Raw genomic sequence first — 24,723 nt, forward strand, 5'->3', positions numbered from 1 at the left:
ATGTGCAATTCCTTAGAGAATGAGATGAATGAGAAGATCTGCCATCTGGAGGCTGATAAGAAGGCTCTAGAGGGACAACGCCTCTCAAACTTGGAATATCTCCAAAAAGAAAACCACAAGGCTTTAGAGAATTATAAGGCAGAGACTAGGGCTAGCATCAAGAGCTATCTGCCTAAATTAAGGTCAAATTTGATACTGTATGCCCAAGTCACTGGAGGTCCATTTGATACGAGTTGGTAAATTTCCATTGCATATGCAAACTCAGAAATTCAGATCTTACTTTCGACGTTCTCGATCCCTTAGGTGAAGAGTGGGAAAATTTTTAGAAGGAATAGAGAGTATTAGGTAAGCTCTTCTATTCTCAAGATCTAGGTTGACTAGCCCCACTCCCACAGAATGATCTGGCCTCGAGGAAGAGGTTCTAGAAAATCCTGCCACTACGACTCCACCAAATGAAGAAGATTCTTCTCTAGCCTTCATGACTGTTTACTCTCTTTCTTACTTTCTTTTTTCCTTACAATCTTCTGAATATTCATACTTCTTGAGGATCGGCTAAACTGGAGCTCTGATACTATAATTTTCTTAATATTCACACTTTCTTTTTTCCTTATAATCTTTTTAATTTTCCAAATCCTACTTCCTGAGGATTGACTAAACCGAAGCTCTGATACCAATAAAATTATAACACTCCATACTTGACCCAGTTGTTGGGTCTAGACTATAGGATGCTACACTCCAATAAATTAACTTAGACATTGAACATTATTATTCACAAATAAAAGAAAGAAGACAAATGATATATTTGATACTACTACTAAGAAATTTTCAATTTTACAAGCATCTATATCTATGATGAAACTTTGATTTAATACACAACAACGTCACCAAGCAAACTTTAACATGTTAAAATAATCAGTTAGTACAAAAATAACTTGTGTTCAGACCATTTAATTTCATTTACAACAAAGACCCTAAGACTTCGCCTTTGGGTCGCCCCACTATATGCATATTACAACTAAGTAACAAAATTTGCTGATGCACGACTATCTTTGGCCTGGTCTATAACATCCCACCTGACGGAATCTTAGTATTTGATTATAGTTTGAAGGAATAAGACGAGTAGAATAGGTCCGGATTAGTGTTAAATCTAGTCTAAGGATAAGAACCATTTGGGTGTGCCCGTGACACCTTTGGATTTGGTGAACACTAGGGTAAGCACATAGTGAACCTGATAAGGAAGAATTTGCCCTAGGAGCCTCTGGTTGGTGTGCATAGTTGGGTAAAATCCGTTAAAGAAATAAAACCTTATAACGGAAAGCTTACATCAGCAATAGAGAGTATTCGATAATGATGACCTTGATTCAGTTATATTATAAAGAGACTATAGTTAAAGCTTAACTGAACGTGAACTAAGATAGTTGAGAACCAAAAGAAATTACTTGATTAGTATTTTTAGAATTGGGTAGATTTGGATAAGACTACTGAATGACTAATGTGACGTTTGTTGAGTCCTAATAAAGTTAAGGGATAAGTCAAAGCATATAAGACAAGAAAGATATCCCATATATCTCTCATTGAGAAAAACAAAACCAAGGAAAGATAGGAAAGCTCCTCTAGGTTAAGTATAAAGCCTAACATATGGCAAACTCTAAAGTTTATAAGTGAATAAATCGTTATCTGCCCCACTAAAACTTTTAACGTATTTGTAGGCACGTAGTTTATAACGAAATCTAATGTGACACGTTGTTGGGAAAGGACGTCCAGTAAAGCATATAGTAGACTCAAGTAATAGAGTCGCCGCCAAGAAGGCATGATGCATCAATATGTGATTAGTTGGGCTATCAATTACGCCCTAACAAAGGATGGGTTAGGACTCAGGCTTAAGCTATGTATATGTATGTATGCTCATACATGTTTCTTTACAACTGTCGTATATCTAACTAATGATCACATGGATTAATACACGTGTTGAATATCTACTGGAATAAAGGAAAATATCTAGTTACCCGGGTAAGTGCTGGGAATTGTTCATTACTTCCTTAGGAAGTATTCTCTCTCTATATAAGGATGAGTCGAGGGGGAAAATCCTCTCATCCTTTAGGATGAGCCGGGAATAAGAGGATCAACTTTGAGATGGCCCTTGAAATGTAAGTTTTCCGACCTCGCATGCTAAGCTACCATGAGAGTAGATCTGTTTGGCTTAGTAACGAAAATGGTAAAGATTTTCTCAGTGATTCTAGTATTTAAAAGTAAAAAGAAATGAGTTAAGTGGATAGATCTTGATGAGTTTTTTATAGTTTAATGTTTAAGGGCTGTTGGTCTACTTGAAGAAAGCCCAAGTTTTATATTGAAGCTATAAAAGGTGAGGATATCGTAAGGGTCCTGTGAGTACTTTGTGGATCTCTAACTGATCACTTTTTGTATACATGTAAGTTTGTGTATATTTTTTCTCTCTGTGTTAGTGATTGTTGTGTAAAATGAGAAAAAAAGGCATGCAAATGTAATATGTCGATTTTGTGATGATGAATGTTTGATGAACTTGCATGTGATGCTTGCATAATGTTATGCACCTCTATTAAGAAAGAAATGTGTGCACGATGAATGTGTAAAGAAGGCATGGGCCTGATTATATATTTCTGCTCTATAGAAGAAAGTGTAAATGTAAACAATGCACCTGAAAGTATGTTTCTGTCCACTATAAGTAAGTATGTACATGCATAAACACGCCCGAAAGCATGTTTTTATTTGTCATGAGCAAGTCTGTGCATGATGTACAAGTTACATGATAAGTGCATCTGCATGTAGAATCAGTTGCAATGAGTCAGTAAAGCATGAGTCTGCATGTTGATTCTACTTGCTTGTGAGACTGTCGAGACACTAAACACAAATTTTGATAAAGAAATACCATGGTCATGGCAAAAAGACCATATAGTGTAAGACCTAGTTTGGGATTATGGCATCATATGGGGAAGTGAAAACCACATAGTGTAAGACCTAGTTTGGGATTTTGGCATTATGTGGGGAAATAATACAAAGAACAATTGGGTGAGTACCAGGTGATGAGGGGAAAACCTTAAGACGTTGTGTTTATGCAAATCCCTATTGTCGAAAATGTAATTTATCAGAATATGGAAGCCTCTGTGGCTGTTCTCTGATAAGTAGAAGCCTTTGTTGCTATTCTCAAATAAGTGGAAGCCTATGTGGCTATTCTCTGTTATACGTGAGCCGTTGTGGCTGATTCTGTTAAATGCGCCTTCGTGACAAAGTATGTTATATGTGAGCCATTGTGCTGATTTTGTTAAATGCGCCTTCATGACAAAGTCTGTTATATGTGGACTCTTTTATGGCTATCTTGTGTATGTGTTGGACACCTTTATGGCTATCTAATGATTTATGGATTCCTTTGAGGCTATTATTGATTAAGAAAGTGTCTGAAGCTTCCAGAGACAAAGGGAAGACATCTGAAGTCAAGAATATGCCTTAGTGGCATAATCTATGAAATGAACTTGGGATTGGTGAACTCTGAATGAAAGATTGGTGAGGAACGTTTCATGCTGAGGGATGGACGAATCCTACCTGGTTCACAAAATGAAAGGTGAAATGGAGCATTTAGGACTAGAAGTAAGTCGAATGAATCTAAATAAGGTAAGAATGTTTACGAAATAGAAAAGAGTGCAAGGTATGTAAAGATTTAATACATGTTCTTGTTGAGTTTGATAAGTATTTGTTTGGTTCCATAGACTAAAGTATAGTGTTTACATTTAATGTGAAATGACGAATGAATGTATGATAATACCTCACTAAGTTTTTGTGAACTTATTATGGATGCCTTTGATTGTAGAATCTGTTAGAAAGATGGGAGATGAGAGACTATTCCATAGGAGCAGCGGTCCGTGCTGATATGCATACAGGGAAGAGAAAGATTGTGGCGGAGTTACGGTCCATGCCAAAGGAAAAACTAAGAGAAGTCATGCCACTAGTTAGGAGTAATGAGACACGCGAGTTTATAAGGAATGCCTTATGACGAAGTTAATGTCTGAGCATAAGTTGTAATACTCTGTTTCTATATAGAAAACAATAAGGGAAGAATGATAGTTGTATTATACAGACTGTAAAGACGAACACACGTTGTACTTAGAGAAATTTCAATAATACACACGAGGTTATTTAGTGTAAAAGTAAAATAGATTTTATTAAACATTGTAAGAATAGTTACATAGGAATGTATAGAAAGAGTCTAGGTTATGTTTGTTCTTAGGCGTAACACCCAATACTCGGATCCGATCGATAGGGTTGGGTGGGGGTGTTACATGGCCTTTTCTCAAACTCCCAAAATACCCTATTTACTTGCAATGCTTAATAACACAAGCTAGTTTTAAAGGACTTAATGAGTCTTCATACCTTACCAACATAATGCTAATACGATTGCACTTCGTGGCTGGGACTTCACCATTGTCTTGCTTGTACTACAATAGTATGCCATCCTCTTTGTCACAATAGATAATTACTTGAAGGTTTTCCCTTGTAATTCTATTTTTTTTAATTTCTTTCATGGTCCATCATGCATCTACCTCTTCAACAGGGAAATCCTCACGCACTCTTACATGTGAGCTATAAAAGATACTTCATGAACAATTCCTATATATTCACATAAGGCCATACTTGGTGAATAGTCCCTATTGTGGACTATTAATAGTGGTTTATCTTACCAGACTCAAACTCATATTATAATCTTCCAGGTGGTTTTCTCTTTGAAATAGATTACTTTTAGGCAGATTCTTAACAGTGAATCCTCTATTTGTGGAATCATACTTATGAGATAGTCGTTGTGGACTACAATATCTTTCTTATACAATTTTGCATAAACAAATAGCTCACACAGTATTTCAGACACAAGCTTAGTTAGATAAAGAGTTTCTTCATTTTAGAAGTATAGAAGAATAACTTTGTACCGTCCTCAAAAGGATCTGGCAGACTGTCAATGTATGATATGACTTCCATACAATTTACTTGTATAGTGGGATCGAACATAGATTGTGCTACTAGAATGCGAACTCATTCTTGATGGACTTTTAAAGTTAAATTTGAATACTCGAATTCTTCTATAACTCTCACTAAAGTGAATTTTATGGCTACTATAGGTGCAAATCTGTAAGAATAAGCCGGAGGACCGTTATAACTTATATCCGCCTCACCTTATCTGATAGCAGAAGCACAATTGCCTTATCATAATAATAGATCACCCCTTTTCAGAGTCATACCAGCAGACGTAGCGTGGAATCATATTCACGATATAGTTCTAGCGAACTTTCCTCACAACGATAGTCCTAGTGGTCTTCTATTCATCCCACGAAGGGATCTCATACGTCCCACAGAAGGGGCTCTCAATTGTCCCAAAAAGGCTCTCGTATACGAGTGTGCACCGAATCTCTGTATTATTTAATGTCCTTTCCTGGCTCAGTCCAGTTGAAACTCTCTAAAAACCACATATATAAAATGCACATGCAATTCATACATAAACATCCAAACCTCCTCAAAGCCACATAAATAGAATGCATATCATACACACATTCAACCAGTATTTACTATTTATCACACTCCAATCATTTTGTTGATTCATCATAATCATACTACCGATCATTCGTATCAATTTGATGCTCAACAGTACATCACGGCAAACCTTTCACTTACTTAACATATTTAACACATACAATCACCATACATCATTAATTTGCTATAGCATACTCATAATTTGCAAGCTCAAATCCTTAACTACCTGATATTAGAAAGTTTTCAAGTTTACAAGATTTCCAATTTTTAAGAGTTAAACCTCAGTCTCACCCTTCATGCATGAACATTCCTTAATCTTCTCTCTTCTATTGCAAACCAGAGAAAAGAAGAAGAAGAACAAAAAACTAAAAGGATTATCCCAAAATAAGAATGCCTCTCCTAAATATATATAGTCCATCCAATCCATTTCACCAAAACCAATTCACAGCCACCTAAAAATACCTTAACTAGCCGAGATTATAGTTGGAATCCAAACTTTCTCAACTAGCCCACCACTTGCCCTTATTTACAAAAGAACCCTCCAAATTAGAAGACTTTTCAATTAAGTCTACAAATCCCTCTTGCAACTCAAGACCTAAAAAATCCAGATGTGATAGCATGGCGAAATTCAAGCACAAATGAAATAAAAGGAGTAGAAAGCAACAAGTGTGAGTGGGCGAGAATCAAAGTTCTTTATTGTGACCCCGTCGAACTTGTACTTCCAATTTCCAGAACCCTCAGTTAAGAATTTTATAATTTTGTCATAATCTAACTCATCATAGCCTACTTGGGAATAATAATTATTTGCATAATTAGTTAGATTATAAAAGTGGGTATTTGCAATAGAGTCAAGCGTTACCCTTTTCTTACATACCTAGGCTCGACCATCTCGAGTTTTGGGGACATGACCTAGAATACTTTTACTAAGTAGGAGATCCTGTTTAGTTGGTAGTTGCAAAACTATCGCCAATTATGGTATTCGATAATGGCACAAGCTCCTATAGCGCCTATGTCGATCGCTCCCTCGTTAATGTACACCCCATATTCTTGCACAATAGTTCTAGAAGCATATGGTTTGTAACATTTCCACATTTCGTTCTTATAGAACTTATTAGGGTCGCGGTTCTCGCGATGTCTGCTGGATAGTTCACATTTATCGGGATTCGAATCTCGATTTTGGCTTACACATGTTTTTTTTACTCAAGGAAATTTTTTAAAGTGTATAATGTCTCAACAACAAACAACAAAGTAAAGACCCTCAAACAATAAAATAAATAAAAGCCACAATTTCCACTTAGTAATAAAAAATAAACAAGAGATAAATCATGTATCACATAAGACCCATATATTATTTTGGCTTACACAGGTTTTTTTTACTCAAGGTAATTTTTTAGAGTGTATAATGTCTCAACAACGAACAATAAAGTAAAGACCCTCAAACAAGAAAATAAATAAAAGCCACAATTTCCACTTAGTAATCAACAATAAACAAGAGATAAATCATGTATCACATAAGACCCATACATCAAATCCAATATGCATCTAAATATTTTTACTAATGAATCAATAATTGAAAGGTTAAAGAGAACAACTAAAAATGAAAATGGAGATTTTCTTACCAAAGTAGTGTAGGAAAATTGACGTTTGGTCTTTGAATCCTCCAAATGTGGCTTGGAAAGTTGAAAATCCTTTAAGGTTTTAGTGCTTTGAAAGAGAAGAAAGGGTGTTTGAGTGAAAGGGTTTGAGAAAAATGGGGAATGGAGGCTGATTTTCGGTTTAAGAAAGTTTAAATTGGAGGTTTTACCGATTTGACTTCCAAACATGTCGAGATTCAAGAAATCAACATCATGTCAGGTCTTTATCCTAGGCGGGAGGTCCATAGTATGGAGAAGTGTCAAGCAAAGTTGTATTGTTCACTTCATACTAATATGACTCATCGAATAACTTTTCAAATACAATACATGTCCCTGTTTTTATCCAACTGATAAACCACCCCTTGGCCCATCTACACTTACATAAAATCCATTCAAATAGCCACACCTTTGCCGAAATCCCTCCATATGAATCGCATTTAATTGTCTCAATAAAGAAAACTACATGGGGATTGTACTCCCTCAGCAAATGCTGAAGTCTTCGAATTGTCTGTAGGTTCCCCAACCCACAAACATTCCAATATAAGATTTTCATTGTGCCTGACTGGTCTGCACTGCAGGGCCTATCTATCTAACATTTTGAGAACCATTAGGAGTTCCACCAATCACATCTTTTAAATCTGCACCAACAGAGACGAAAAAAATAGCTAGTCCGACCCACGTCATTTTCTTCACATCCATTCCTCCTAGTAGGCTATCCTCTAAGCCAAAATCCATATCAGTATCAACCTGCTCAAAAACCTCTTTCCTTTCCCTTTGCTACCACTTGTCATGACTCATTTTCCTCTTAAATTCAAGTTAATTTCTTGTAATGGATTAGATTTTCAAAAATAAACTAAAAAATTCTGTCCTAACCATAACAAAACCCCCCTGAATTTTTTGAATCATTCTCCCCTTCATCTTGTAACAAATAGCTTGTCACCATAAACGTTCTTTGCGACACCACTCGCAAGGAATTATCCCACTCACTAATAAGTTTTTTACAACATTGAACCATTTTCACTAGACAAAAGCATTCTCCATAATCCAGCATACCATAGAGAAAACAAAACAGTGATAATAGCTCACATTTAAACTTTGCATATCCTTCTTGTTGCACCCTTAAAATAATCGTTGTCCTCTTCTTCAATGGAACTTTCACATCAATTTGGAATCAGATTCACATATAACTCGTCACTCCTTTAGCAATGCTTTATTATCATATTCCAAAAATTTACCGATGGAATTACCAAACTGCCTGGCTAATACCTCTAAAACTATACTAGACGAAAAATCATATATTTGAACCCACAGCGGAATAAAAAATAGAGGAACCTACTATGGATCATCCTCCGACATCAACCTATATGCTACAAGAAGGTGATTGTTGAAGGACCCCTAGCCACAACTCGATCAATATCCACTTCATAGCATAATCTAACTAGGAATCACTTTTTTCCCTATTTTCATAATTGATACACCCCAATGGGTGCCAGAGATTAACGACTATATTGTGCATGGATTGAAATTAAACACCACTTGTTGTAAGAAATGATCCCACTAGATAATATTCATAACCCCATTCTCCCCTTACCACCATCACCAACTTAAAACGCCTCATCTTCTTCATCCCTAATAGCAAGATTATTGAATCCCTCCTTCATTCGACAAAACCAAAGCAATTACACCTCAATCCTACAAACACCTTCCAAAGACAAAAATCAAAATTTGAACAGCAACAAAAAAACCTCAGAGCAAACAAATAAAAAATGTTGGATCTAGTGCCCTAAGTGTAGTATATTCGTTTGTAAACTTGTAAATTTTTGAATAGGTTGGTTAATAAAATGAATTCATCGATTACATTAATATACTTTATATAATTGTTCTTACATGGGTTTTGCATGCAAAAAAAAAATGGAAGTAAATTTTACTTATTGGTTGTCTAAATGTTTAACTAATACTAAGCAATATTACATGGTTGGATTATAGTACGGAAAGACAACTTGTATTAGTAGACGAACCTAAACATGTCCTTAGTCTAATTGGAAATGAACAATCTGATTAAAAGACTAATATGTTTTCTATCAAGTCCAATTGAAGAAATATCTTGTCTTGGACATTGGATTCGATGACTCCCGGAAGATAGAAACATAGATGTGACTGACTAGACTGAGAGTGCATTAGACAGGACCCAAGCAGAATAGATCCTGAATCTTTTTATGGATTTCTTCACTTGTGATGTTCATATTGTGGCATACCTAAATCTTGAATGGATGGTGGACTATGCATGCGTGACTCGTACACTTTGATGCAAGTAAAAGCCTAAGTTCAAATATATAAGAAATTGAAAACTGGTGCGTTAGGTGTACAACTTTTGTAATATGTAGCGTCATTCACAATAGTGAAATTCACAGCCCAAAAAATGTGTAAATAATATCCTCTCATTGGCATTACATGGTTGATGAAAAGTAAACGTGGCCACAAGTCGTCCATCTTTGTGATGGATGACTTAGTCACCATTTGATAGTGATTTACTTTTCATGAAGGAAGATGTAATGTTTACCATGAGATAAAAAAGAATCATATTGGGAGAACGAATATTATCTTAAAGAGATCAAATATATCCTATGAGGGTAACACCCTTATGAAAAGGTCATTGGACGAGCAGTGAGTAGTTGTTTTCGTAATGGTATGTCATTGGGGAGAGCTTAGTCATGATACTATAGTAGAAAAACTTCATGACTAAATAATTTTATAATTAATAGGTGAAAAGCCGAAACTTAATTATAAATCATTTGAGCCCCAACTACATATGTCCAATCGGACCCTCCGTTAGCTCGTTGAAACTAGAAATGAATTGCGTGTTTAAATAGAAATGGACAAAATGAATAGGAAAAGAGAAAAAGGAAACATTCAGGAATGATTATGATTTTCTCCAAAATGAAGAAATAGAATCATTTGGAAATGAATGTAGGTTTCCAAAAATGGAAATGATATTGAAAATGAAAATGAAAATGAAAATGGAAATGATCCATTTATAATCCTATATGGATTACTTAAAAAATGACCGGAAGAATAAGTTTATGTTTTTAGAACTTTTTGAAGCTCAAAAATGAAAATAAACCATTTGGTCATAGTGAACATGTTGAGTTGTGAAATATTGAATATATTTTCTCAAAATTTTACTAGTGACAAAATCGTCAACATTTTACCAAAGGCAAAATCGTCAAAATTGTTTTATATGTAAATATTAAATTTTATTTTGGAAAATAAAAAATCCTGAATCAAGTTGGATTACATTACAGAGTATTGAGTCAAAAAGGCCCAAGAAGTACTCATAATTGGATCCAATGTGAGAGAGACCCAAAAACTCCTCATAGACATGAATGGGCGGCAACCTAGTAGGAATACTAGGGTGTGTCGTCCACCCTAGATATATTCTAAATAGGATGTTTTGTTTTGTTTTTTGAAATAAATCACTACAACTCAACAAGGGTTCTACCTTCTCTTCCTATAAATAGATGGCATCGATAGAGCTATGAACACAATTTTGAGAGATTTTTATTCTTCTAAAAAATAGAGAATTTATTCTCAACTATTACATATATATTTTTTGGAATAAAACTTTTACCGGTTTCTATTAAAAAGAGAGAATTTTTGTTTTCACCCTAAAAGGAGAAAAAACTTTTTCTAGTTATTTGTTTCAATTCAATTGGTTTGACCCCACTCTTGAAGCATTTTGTGGTACGAGAATAACATAGAAGATCGCTTGGTTGAAAGCTGGGAACAACGAACATCTGCTAAGCCGAAAACACATGTACGTATTTGGTTAAGGATTATTGCAATAAATATCACAAACTTGGTCGGTTTTCAGAAATTTAATTTTCCACCATGCAAGAAAATCGTTTTCAAACCGAGATTTTTCCTACAATTCGTATAAGAGCTAGGTTGTGCTATGTTTATGGTGTAAACTGAGATCGAATCTCTTTCTTCATTTTTTTTGATTAATATTTGATAAGATGTGACATTCTTGTAATTATTCGCATGTTTAGGGGAATGTATGTGAATGAATGTAATATTATATATACTTTTATATAATTATTATTTTTTGCAAAGGTTGTGGTTTTTAGGAAATAGACCGTGGATTATCATCTTCATGTAAGATTATTTTTTATTTATAGAATTCTTGTGAGCTGAAAATGGACATAGGACATAAATGTAACTTTTTTCAAAAAAGAGTCCATGACGAGGAGAAGATGAAGCAATGGTGGTCGAAGAAACAAGGAATGCCTTGTGGCGAAAAACTATGCAATTTTTTTGGTTTTTTATTTATTTTCTAGAAATAGAACCACAAAAACCTTGGCTGACAGTTTTATTTTATTACTCATCTATTTATATATCTGTTTAATAATTATTTGTGATATATACATGTATTAGATGATCCACAGTTGATCTGTTAAAGATAAGAAGTGTGATAATGAGAAAATACATGTGTTGTACTATTCTATTCAGTTCTTTAGGTTATTCAATTATTGTGAGAAGTGTGGTAATGAGAATGCGCATGTCTAGGATTGGACCTAGCAAGGAAAGACTTGGTTTTTAAGTGGTCAAATACGACTCACCTCCCTTTCCCTTAAAAGAAAAACTGTGGAGTATCAAAATTGTTTGATTGACTTTTGTGAATAATTGAATGTGAATATTATAAAATTGTCAAAACATGTCATGCATATATGAGATAAGCATGCCATATAATTTATGAAAGGATGTCAAATGTACTTGTCATACTTATACTAATCATACATGATAGAAATAAAAAATTATAAAAACCTTGCATGTTTTTAAGATATTTAGTGGGAGAAGGTCCCTAAATAAGACCTACGGCTTCCATCAATGGTCTCTTGTGATGGCATGGCAAGTGTACTACCCTACAATAGGATTGCTATGTGGATATCATTGAGGATATTTCTTGAAAGTAAGAAGAATTCTCTTGTGATTAAATGATAATTGGACTGCCCTTGTGGTAGGCATTATCATGCAATAGGTTAATAAATTCTATCTTCAACAGAGTACAACTAGACAAAGCATGCAACTCGGTGAGATTGTCCCACGATGACTCATTTATGGTGTATGATGTGAAAGGTATTGAGTTGATGGTTGTACACATAAGATCTTCTAGTTAAGTAACTTCCCACGGAGCTCTACTTAAGTTAGAATGATGGCCAAACGCTACACGATTATTAGTACATGTGAATGCATAATGAATTAAATTCATATACTAATTGGATGGAAATCAATGTTCTTACTAGTTGATCATGATCACCCCACGATAGCTTGATTCAATGGGTGTGGGAATTATAGTTGCAACGACTTAATTTATATTGTAATGTTGCAAAACATTTTCAAATATATGTTTAATACAAAGATTTAATATATGAATGTTTTTATTTTAAATTCGAAAGTGGCACCAACTCCCTTATTGAATATACTCACTGAAAACAAATTGAACGGAAAAAACTATAAGGAATGGAAAAGGAAATTGATAATTGTTTTGAGTTGTGAGAAATTTAAAATAGTTCCTGATGCTAAGTGCCCTCCAGCCACTCAAGTAGAAGCTAGAAAATGAAGGGAAGATTCTGATGAAATAGCTCGTTACTATATGTTGGCAAGCATGATTGACACACTGTATAAGTAACTAGAGAGCTGTAAGAATGCTAAAGCGATTTTAGATAAGCTAGAAGATATGTTCGGAGGCCAAGATACCTTGGCTTGATTGTCTGCTATAACTAGCTTAATGTATTCCCAAAAAAGCCTACCACTCTAGTCAAAGATCATATGGTCACTCTTATAGGTAACTATGCCAAGGCTACGAATAGTGAGGCCAATTTGGACCAAAACACCAAAATAGAGATGGTGCTCAAAAGCTTGTGTAACATCCCTTTTTTCACTGGTGACAAATAGTGGTTTTGGGACCAAAAATTTTTGTTGTGTTGACTCGTAAATATTATTTATAGAATATTTATGGAGTCATTAGAGTCATATTAAAATTTGGTTAAGAAATTTTAACGTTTAGATAATTAAGTAAAGAAAAATGACTAAATTATAAAAGGTGCAAAACTTAATAACTATTGGTTTTAGATGATTTAATAGCTTAACTAATTAATGTGAAAGGGCCAATAAGGCAATTAAACCTTATTGCTTGATAGTAAACGGTTTTGGAGTGAATTTTTAAAGAAAAATTGAAAGTAAATTAAGTATATTGGCAATTTTGTAATTAAAACAAAATTAAACAAAATTAAGTAAAGAAATAAGTCTTTCTTCTTAATTTTGCTTCATCCATAGCCGAAAACATCAAAAACTTGGCTTGGAGAATCGACCAAACTTATTGCCTTGCATTTAAGTGATTTCTATACCTGTTTTTTGTAATTTTTATGTTTTTGAGATTGTTGCAACTAGGTCCATCTAGCTCGTACCTTCATTTTTGAATCTGTTAAAAATTTTAGAAGTTGTCATCGATGAGTGAATTTGATGTTTAATAGGGACTATTTAAGGGTCTAGAATATTCGGCTGTAATATTGACATGAAAAAAATGGTTAATTTGTTTATTGTCGGGTTAAAGGAATAACTTGTAAAGTGAATTGGAAGGTGAGATGGAAGCTAATAATTGAGAAATTTTATATTTTATGTCAAGACCCTGTTGATTTACGTGGAAAAAGAAAAATTGCAGAATAGTCCCTAAACTTCTGCAACTATTACAACTCAGTCTAGGTAAGTTTGTACAGTTTATAATTTAATGTCTATATGAAATGTTTGATGATATAGTAGAGATAATTATCTTATTGTTGATGTAAAATTTATTGAGAAATACTATTGGATTTCAATACTTGGATCGGATGAACGCGAGATAGAGTACTATCGTGTGATGGTGTGTTATGTGGGGATTAGAGTGGAGATTGATGTGGAATGATATAAGTATTTTTCCCGAGTAGGTCGAGGTTTAGCATTTGTTGCAAAATCTTGTGTTATACTCCCTATTTTGGCATGTTATCGGGTGGGTTAGCTCTAATGAGCGTCAGACGTGTTTCGGTTGGACTAGCTCTTCGGAGTAATTGGCGTGTTATAGGGTGGGTTAGCTTCTATGAGAATTTAGCGTGTTATTGGGTGGATTTGCTTTTATGAATGATTGACTTGTTTCAGTTGGAATATCTATGTACTCATATCTGTAAGTCGTTCATCAGATCGTAAATTTCTATATTATAATTTGTTTAGTGATTTTGAAAGTTATGACATGTATTTGAGCTTTAAATTGAACTATACAATTCATCGGGTTGAGATTTTGGATGACAAAAAGCACTTGTAGTTGAGTTATTCTTGATTAAAATGTTGTATTTACTTTGGTAAGATTTATTGTTCTGTATATTGAACTTACTAAGCTTCAGTGAGCTTACTTTTGTTATTTTCTTTTCTTGTAGATACTTTTAAAGGTTGGACGGCCGGATCAGCACTCAAGTCACACTATCCATCCAATTTCGGTAGTTTTTGGAATGTTATTTTGGATTATATGGCATGTAATAGGCTTGTTTGAATTTCTAATCTTTTGATATGTATAATCTTTAAAGTATGATCTTAAATACATGTAGTTAGCTTATTATGATATATGTAAACTAAGGAAAATGTTTTAGTGCAAGTTTATGGTATGTGTTATTGGAATGGTGTGATTGAGGTGCCTATGATAGGCATATTTGTTAAATGTTAAATTATGTGAATTGACATGCTTTGGTTATAGTTCATATTGTTGTACAATTGAGTATACTTGTGATATCAATGAGGGTACATTGGTTAGGAACTTAGGATAGTTGATTTGGTATGTTTTAAGCCTATTTAATGTCATTTTGAATAGGTATTATAGCTGGTAAATGGATTACTTAGGGTCTAAGTAAGCTTGAAATGGTAAACTTGTCATTTAAGGTTCATTTAGGTACACACGGCTTGTGACATGCCTGTGTCACCTGACCGTGTGCCACACACGACCTAGCGACATGGCCATGTGTCATCTAATGATTTACTTAGGGTTCAAGTCAGTGAGTTACATGGCCTAACACATGGCCTGACACATAGGCATGTGGGGAAACTCAGAGAGTTACAAGGCTTGGCACATGGGTGTGTGACAAGGCCGTGTAACCCCACTCAGAGAATTACACGGGTGAGGACACGGGTTGGGACACGACCCTAGTTCGAAAGTTACACAGTTGGGGACATTGGTATGTGATATAGCCGTGTGAAGCACACGGCCTAGCCCCACAGTCGTGTGACCCATATTTTGCATATTTTGCATCTTTTTCCTAAGCTTCCTCTCTTATTTCAAATTCATCCCGAATTACTTCTAAGCTATTTTTAGGGCCTCAAGGGCTCGATTTAGGGACGATATGCGTATGTTTAATATTTTTTGAATGCGTTTTATTTAATTAATGATTTATTGATAAATACTTCCCGATTGTACTGTAATGCTCCGTAATCCTAATCTGGCGACAGAGACGGGTTAGGGGCGTGATAGCTTGTCCAAGGATTTTGTTGGTTTTTGAGCCACATATAACCTTGGCAAAAAAAACTGGACACTTAAAAAATTCATAAAGGATTTACAATCCTATGAGTTGATGTTGAACGATGGTCAGTCGATTCGAAGAGTAGAAGTGAATATAGTTGTCGCTTCTTCCTCAAAAGGAAGGGAAAACGCGCTAAGAAAGGCAAGACTAATGTCTTTGGTCCACCACAAGTGGAAAAGAAGAGAACCAGAAATCCTAAACACTTATCTAAGCCTAAATGCTTCTTCTGCAGCTAGAAAATTCACTTCAAGGCAAACTATAAAGAGTGGAAAGAATACCTAGCTACCAATGGCAAAAGTATAGAACTCCTCATGATAGAAGCTTATTTAGTGGAAGATTCAATAGACCACTGGGTCATTTATTTAGGAGCCACTAATCATGTTTTTGTTTCTCTACAGGGGTTCAAGGAGACGAAAGATCTTAGAGATAAGAGCTTACCGTTGCGAACCAAAAATGAGACAAGTGTGGTAGCTGAAGTAGTGGGAGATGTACATATTTTTTTTTTGATAATTTTAGGAAGATTATTTTAAAAGACATTTTCTATATACCATGTTTCAAAAGAAACTTAATTTCTTTTGTATGTTTATATAAAGACAGCTTGATCGTGACTTTAAATAATGGAATTGAAATATTTAGAAATCACAATCTTACCTGTAATGGATGGATGCCAAATAATCTCTATTTTGTCAAACCAAAGATGTACACACTTTTTGAGATTGAAATATCAAATAAAAGACTTAAAACTTCTCATTCTAATGAGGCATACCTTTGGCATTTGACACTTGGTCATATTAAACAAGAAAGAATCATTAGACTTGTGAAAGATGACATCTTATGTTGGTTTAAAAAAGTTGATCTTCCACCATGTGAATCTTTCTTGGAAGGTAAGATACTAAGTAAACTTTTAATGCAAAAAGAACGAGGGCCAGAAAACCCCTAGAACTTGTGCACACTGATGTATGTGGCCCCATAAGCGTTAGTGCAAGAGGTGGGTTAAGAGTATTGATGACTATGCCAATTATGTGTATGTATACCTGTTGCACTGCAAGAGTGAAACCTTTAATAAATTCAAGGAGTTTCATGCAGGAGTGGAGAAATAACTGGGTTTACCAATAAAGGCACTTTGGTCTAATCGAGGTAGGAAATGTTTATCTGATGAGTTCTTAGGGTAACTCATAGAGAATGAGATTCTATCCCAGTTAAACGCGGACACTTCACAACAGAATGACTTGGTAGAGAGAAGAAATCGAACATTGGTAGACCTAGTACGTTCGATTTTAAGTTATTCAAAGCTACTAATCCCTTTTTGGGGATATGTTGGACAAACAACTTGCTATATTTTGATTTATGTTCCAATTAAGGCAATATCAAAAACCCCATATGAATTGTGGCATGGTAGGAAGCAGAATATTAATCATTTTAGGATTTGGGGATGCCCAACCCATATCTGGATAAAGATGCGAGAAAGTTGGACTCATGGATAGGATTGTGCATGTCTGTAAGATATTCAAAGGGAACAAAGGGTAGTTTGTTTTATAAATCGAAATAACAAATTGTTATAGTATCAAATGATGCTACTTTCCTTCAAGATACACGAATGACTTCAAACCTCGATGTAAATAGGTACTTGAGGAGCTTTCGAAAATATACAAAACCCTCTGGAAATGATTCTAGAACCAACTCCTAATAGTAGACTTACAAATGATTAGTAGCATAGGGAACCTCGTCGTAGTGGGAGGGTTGTTGGGAAATGTGTCCATATTGTAGTAAACATGTAACTGTTTTCTATTTATTTGAACAATGAATAAATAAATAAAGTTAATTTCATATTTCACTATTATGTTTTTTGTATTTTCTGTCTTTTATATTTTGCGTGCATAGCGAAATTGTGACAAGAAAATATTAGCTCATTGATTGTCTAAAGTTCAAACTGAAGATAAGTGGACTTACTTCAGTAGATAATCTAAATGAGTCCGTAATCTCGTAAAAGAATCAAAGTGAGCATTTGATTCAAATACTGAGAAAGATTATTATGTCGTCGACAATTCTAATTGGAGAGATGGCAAGTCTTGGCTATCGGAGTAGTTGACTCCACGAGTAGAGACATGATGTATTCATTGGTAGAATGATACATTAGATTTGATCCACGAGTAGAGACATGATACATTTGAGAATAATTTAATTGAGTTAATTTATTCGATATGGAATTAAATTAGGTATTTGCTAAGAATTGTTCAACAAGAGAATTTGATTACAGAATTTTCTTGGAAAATTAATTTGGAAAATCTAAGTGACTTTTGGAAAAATTAATTTTGATAAAGTAAAATTAAATTAATCAAATCAATTAAAATTAATATGATATTTTTGGAAGTTAATTTTCAAGTCAGACAATTGGTCCATGGGCAATTGATCTTGAAAATTGGACTTGAGATCGTAAATTGCGTTCGAAAGCCCAAAACCGAGACCAATCCCTAAAAAATGGTCAAACTGAGCTCGGTATGTGAAACTGGGCCGATGGTCCAACCGATTGCTAGACCAGACCGATTGGGTTGTCATTGACCTGGATCGAACCGGTAGCAATCGAATCGGCTTGGGGTGCCGCAAGGGTGTCGCACTTGCATCACCAGACACGGCAGTGCTAGTGGTTGCGATGGGGGAGTCTCAGTGGCCGGCGACGGTTGGTCATCGATGGTTTAATATTAAATTCAATTTTAGATTAACTGTTCCAAAATTAATATTATTTTAGTAGTTTAATATTAAATTTAATTTAATATTTATCGTAATAGTATTTTATTAATTTAATATTAAAGTGATTATCTTTATATTAAATTAAATTTAATGTTTGTCCTATATATAAACATTCTATTATTTTAGTAAGATTTAATATTAAATTTAATCTAATATTTGTCTTTATAAATATTATATTAACTTAATATTAAAGTGATTAAGTTTAATCATAGTTGAACTCACTAAACTCTCCCTATATAAAGAGACAATTGGGTCATTATTTACACACACTTGAATACAGGAGAAAGTTCTACAGAGAAAATTCTTTAAAGAGATTATTTTAGAAAATTTCTAAAGATATTTTTCTAATTTACAACTTGACCCAAAAGTTTAGAGAAATTGCAAAATTACCCCACTGGTAATTTTTTGTGAAAAATTTTCTGATTCAAAGCGAGCCCACACTCGACAGACGTGAGCTTGAGGATAGCGGAGAAGACTAATGGTCGAAGTGCTCATCCTAAATGAATTGAAAAGGTACAATTTTGATTAAGTATTTATTACTTTAGATATCACAACCAATATCTTGTTTTGGAAAAAAAATTAAAACTTTAATTTTTCCATAAATTTATTTTTTGCTGCATTTTTCAAATTTGTTTTTCTAACTATTGGTATCAAAGCCAGGTTGTGTTCTATCTATAAGTATAAACAGATAATCAAAGTAAATTTCTATTCTTTTTGAATGATTTGATTACATAGAAAGTAGCATTCTTTAGATCTTATGTTTGTTTTGAGTTATATATGGGAATGAATGCGATATTATATATTTGTTATATAATTATTTTTTGCCGAGGATGTGGTTCTTAGGAAATAGACATTGGACTATCATCTCCACGTAGGGCTATATTTTTTAAAAATTCATAGAAGTCTTGTGAACTGGAAACAGACATAGAACTTAAATGTAATTTTTCAAAAGGAGTCCATGACGAGGAAAAGATGCAATAGCGGTTGAAGACCCAAGGAATGCATTGTGGTGAAAAATTATGCAATTTTATTTTTCCATTTTATTTTAAAAATAGAACCATGGAAACCTTGGCTGGCAATTTTATTTTAATTACTTATCTTATTATATATCTATTTTATTATTATTTTATAATATTTATATTATGTAATGCTAATTGTGATATATATGAGATGATCCATAGTTGATCGATTAAAAATAAGAAGTGTGGTAATGAGAAAATACATGTGTTGTATTGTTCTATTCACTTTTTTAGTTTATTCGATAACTATGAGAAGTGTGGTAATGAGATGCATGTCTAGGATTGGCTTTGGCTAAGAAAGACCTGATTTTTAAGCGATCAAATTTGATTCACCTCCCTTTCCTAGGACCCTACCTGGTGCACGGTTCGCATTCACTTCTTCGATTTTTTCCTTTATAAGAAAAACTAGAGAATCAAAATTGTTCATTTTTATGATTGATTGATTCTTGCGAATGAATGTGAATATTATAAAATTGCTATAGCATGCCATGCATATATTGGAAGCATGTCATTTAGATTAGGTAAGAATGTCATTAAGACTATTGTATAATCATTCTTGAAATTGGAGATTAAAAGATACAATTTTGATTAAATGTTTATTACTTTAGATATCGTAACCACTATCTTGTTTTGGAAAATTTTTTAAAACTCTTGTTTTTCCCTAAATTTATTTTTCGCTATGTTTTCCAAACCCGTTTTTCGAACAAGGGTCTCTCATAGACCTGAGTTCTTCCAATCTAGAGGAAGTGTTTTTAACATTGAGTTTGCTGAATAGAAAGATGATGACCCACTCATATATGATAAAGCAATGCAGAGTGCTGATTCGAAGCTCTGGGAAATGGCTATGAAAGCTTATATGGACTCTATGTAGTCCAACTCAACGTGGGAACTTGTAGAATTACCAGAAGGGATAAAATTCATAGGGTGTAAAAAGAAATGTGGATGGAAAAGTGGAAACTTATAAGGCCAGACTTGTAGAAAAAGGTTATACTCAGAAAGAAGACATCGATTACAAAGAAACTTTCTCCGGTTGTCATGCTCAAGTCAATCCACATATTACTATCCATTGCGACAAATCTCGATTACAAGATTTGGCAAATGGATATCAAGACAACGTTTTTGAATGACTATCTTAAAGAGAGTATCTACATGATGCAATCCATCGGATATATAGCTAAATGAAACGAGTATAAAGTTTGCAAACTGCTTAGATCCATATATGGACTTAAGTAAACGTATCGCTCATGGAATCAAAGATTTGATCAAGTGATTAAGACTTTTGCATTTGAGCAAAACGTAGATAAACTTTGTGTTCATAAAATGTTTAGGGGTTGGAAATGTGGTTTTTCTCATTCTATATGTCGATGATATTTTACTCATTGGGAATGATGTAGGGACATTGTCATCGATTCAACTATGGTTAACCCAACAATTGAGCATGAAGAACTTGAGAGAAGCTAATTTTTTTCTACGTATTTGAACCCTTAGGGGCCGAAAGAATAAAGTGATAGCACTATCTTAGGCTTCATACATAGCCAAAAAATTGGAGCATTATGCAATGACCAATTCGAAGAAGGGAAATCAACCCTCCGTATTAGGATATCATCTCTCTTTAGAGGACTATCCTAAGTCAACAAAAGAAAGAGAGAACATGGAAAAGGTTCCTTATGCTTCGGCAGTAGGAAGCCTCATTTATGTCATGCTATGCATACATCTAGATATCTATTTTGTAGTGGGGTTGGTAAGTCGATATTAGATGAATCTAAGACCAAGGCACTAACAAGCAGTGAAGCATATACTCAAGTATTTACAGAGGATGAGGGATTATATGTTTGTGTATTCCAAAGAGGATGTTACTCCTATCAGATATACTGATTCTAACTTCCAAACGTGTCGAGATTCGAGGAAATTAACATCGGGCTGTGTTTTTTCCTACGTTGATTTTAGATTGATTCTATATAAATTGAACTCTCCTCTTTTCCTATTCGTAATCAAAGAGTTAGTGAGACTTCTTTGGTATACAATCAAATTTTGGTGAATCCTTGGAGTTAAAATTATGGCATGAATCCGGTAAAAAACAAAAGAAATAAAAACCAACCTAATTCAAATCAAATCGAATCTAATCTTGAGTCACACAGATCTAAGAACGCCTTACTATATTGTATGTATTTGTTGATACGTTAGAGTTTGAAAAACAAAGATCTTTTCATAAACATAATTTCATACAGAATCTCATATATCTATATTAAAGTAGATAAATAGATATAAAATAAAAATTTTCTATTTATTTTAAACTTAGATTTTAGATTTAGAATAAATAGAATTTCGAATTTAAAGTTTTTTATTTCTAAAATTCTAGTAAATATTAGATATTAGTTAGATATTAGAATTCCTTTTATTTAGAAAAATCCGAAATGAAGTGAAAATAAAAAAGTATTGTTTTGGATTTGAATAGTATTATACTATATATAGTATAAACATATATTTATACTATTATTATACAAATTAGTATTATATCGAAATTAAATCCAAATAAGTAGAATGTAAATAAAATAGGATTAATTCCAATCAATAAATCTTAAAATGCAACACGGAAACACAACAAACAAACAAAACTAGACGATTCGATCAAACTGAATTATTGTTTTGACTAAACAAATGTTGCAGATGGCTTGACAATGAATTCCAGGTCGAAGCGACTAATCCGATCTATTTTTCACATTCCTAGGAGTTCTTCTATGTTTTTGCTTTACGAATATGATATTTTCTGGGCATTTCTAATAATATCAAGTGCTATTCCTATTTTGGCATTTCTAATTTATGGAGTTTTAGCCCCGATTAGAAAGGGTCCAAAAAAACATTCTAGTTATGAATCGGGTATAGAACCAATGGGCGATGCTTGGTTACAATTTTGAATCCGTTATTATATGTTTGCTCTAGTTTTTGTTGTTTTTGATGTTGAAATGGTTTTTCTTTATCCATGGGCAATGAGTTTTGATGTATTGGGGGTACCCGTATTCATGGAAGCTTTCATTTTAGTACTTATCCTAATTGTTGGTTTAGTTTATGCATGGTGAAAAAGATCATTGGAATGGTCTTAGTTCCTGAATGTTCAAATAATAAAAAGAAAGAAAAAAGTAAAAATCATAATAACATTGAGTATGAATTCTATCGAATTTCCCTTACTTGATTAAACAACCCAAAATTCAGTTATTTCAACTACATTAAATGATCTTTCAAATTGGTCAAGACTTTCCAATTTATGGCCACTTCTTTATTGTACCAGTTGTTGCTTTATTGAATTTGCTTCATTAATAGGCTCACACTTCGACTTTGATCGTTATGGACTGGTACCAAGATTGAGTCCTAGACAGGCAAACCTAATTTTAACAGCTAGAACAATAACAATGAAAATGGTGCCCTCTTTTGTGAGATTATATGAACAAATGCCCGAACCTAAAAATGTTCTTTCTATGGGCACGTGGACAGTTACAGGAGGGATGTTCAGTACTAATTCTTATAGTACTGTTCAGGGGGTCGATAAGCTAATTCTTGTGTCTGTTCATTTGTCGGGTTGTCCCCCTAAACCTGAGGCAGTTATAGATGCTATAACAAAATTTCATAAGAAAATATCTCACGAAATCTATGAAGATCGAATTAGATCTCAACAGGGGGATTCATAACTTCTATTCAAGAAGTGTATGTACCTATGGATGATTTGACCGACCCTGCCCCTGGCAAAGCATTTGCGCATCTAAATGCTACTACCGTACTATCAAAAGGATTAGCTGCCAAAGGTATTTATCCAGTGGTAGATCCTCTAGAGTCAACATCTACTATGCTCCAACCTCGAATCATTGGTGAGGAACACTATGAAACTACGCAAAGGGTTAAGCAAACCTTACAGTGTTACAAAGAACTTCAAGACATTATAGCTATCTTTGGGTTGGATGAATTGTCTGAAGAGGATCGTTTAACCGTAGCAAGAGCGTAAAAAATTGAGTGTTTCTTACAACAACCCTTTTTTGTAGCGGAAGTATTTACCGATTCCCATGGGAAATATGTTGGTCTAGCAGAAACAATTAAATGATTTAAGTTGATCCTTTTGGAGAGTTAAATGGTATTCTTGAACAGGCCTTTTATTTGGTAGGCAACATTGACGAAGCTACTACGAAGGCTACGAACTTAGAAATGGAGAGAAAATTGAAGAAATGACCTTAAATCTTTGCATACTTACCCCTAATTGAATTTTTTAGGATTCAGAAGTGAAAGAAATCATTTTATCTACTAATAGCGGACAAATTGGCGTATTACCAAATCACATGCCTATTGCCACAACTGTAGATATAGGTATTTTGAAAATACACCTTTACGACCAATGGTTAACAATGGCTCTGATGGTCGTTTTGCTAGAATAGGCAACAATAAAATCACTATTTCAGTAAATGATGTGGAGAAAGGTAGTGACATTGATTCACAAGGAAAGCGAACTTGAGGAAAGCTGAAGACAAGAGGCAAACAATTGAGTCAATTCTAGCTCTTAGATGGGCCAGGACATGAGTCGAGGCTATCAAAACGATTTCATAACTATTTTGTTAATCAAAAGAATTTTCGTAGAAATACAACTTTTGTTTATACATCCCATTTTGGTTCTGCCGATTAAATAGAATCAAATACTATCAAATGTGAAATCAAGTTTTGATCTAATGAAAATTTTAAAAATTGAAAATGAAAATAGAATAGGATGAAAATATAAAAAATCAATAAAAGAAGGTAGGTAGAAAAACTTATTAGACACCGGGATCGATGATATTTAATAAGTTCTACCTACTATTTGGTTGGAACCAATGACACATGCCGTATGAAAGAAATACTCTAACTATTGTGTTAAGTAGGTCATTTATTATCATAAGGAATCATAAAGAGAAAGAAAAGTGACCTATTACATCGATGGATTATAAATCCAATATTACTTCTAAGCAATACCAATCAAGCCGACCAAAAGGGTATGATTATGATGTTGGATCATGTAATATTCATCTTGATAAGAAATTATCTACATAATATAATAAAATATGTATCACAAACACAAGGGATATAGCTCAGTTGGTAGATCTCCTTGTTTACACGTGCGCCAATGTTTTTCAGGGAAGTTTATCATGCAATCAAAAGAAT

At 33.9% G+C, this 24,723-nt stretch overlaps 1 pseudogene; it reads left to right on the plus strand.

Moving 5' to 3' along the window:
• Positions 1-23,763, plus strand: LOC107908082 (ATP synthase subunit beta, chloroplastic-like; annotated as a pseudogene).
• Positions 23,764-24,723: the final 960 nt, after the last annotated feature.

Source organism: Gossypium hirsutum, chromosome D02 (genome assembly GCF_007990345.1).
Source record: "Gossypium hirsutum isolate 1008001.06 chromosome D02, Gossypium_hirsutum_v2.1, whole genome shotgun sequence".
Lineage (NCBI taxonomy): Eukaryota > Viridiplantae > Streptophyta > Magnoliopsida > Malvales > Malvaceae > Gossypium > Gossypium hirsutum.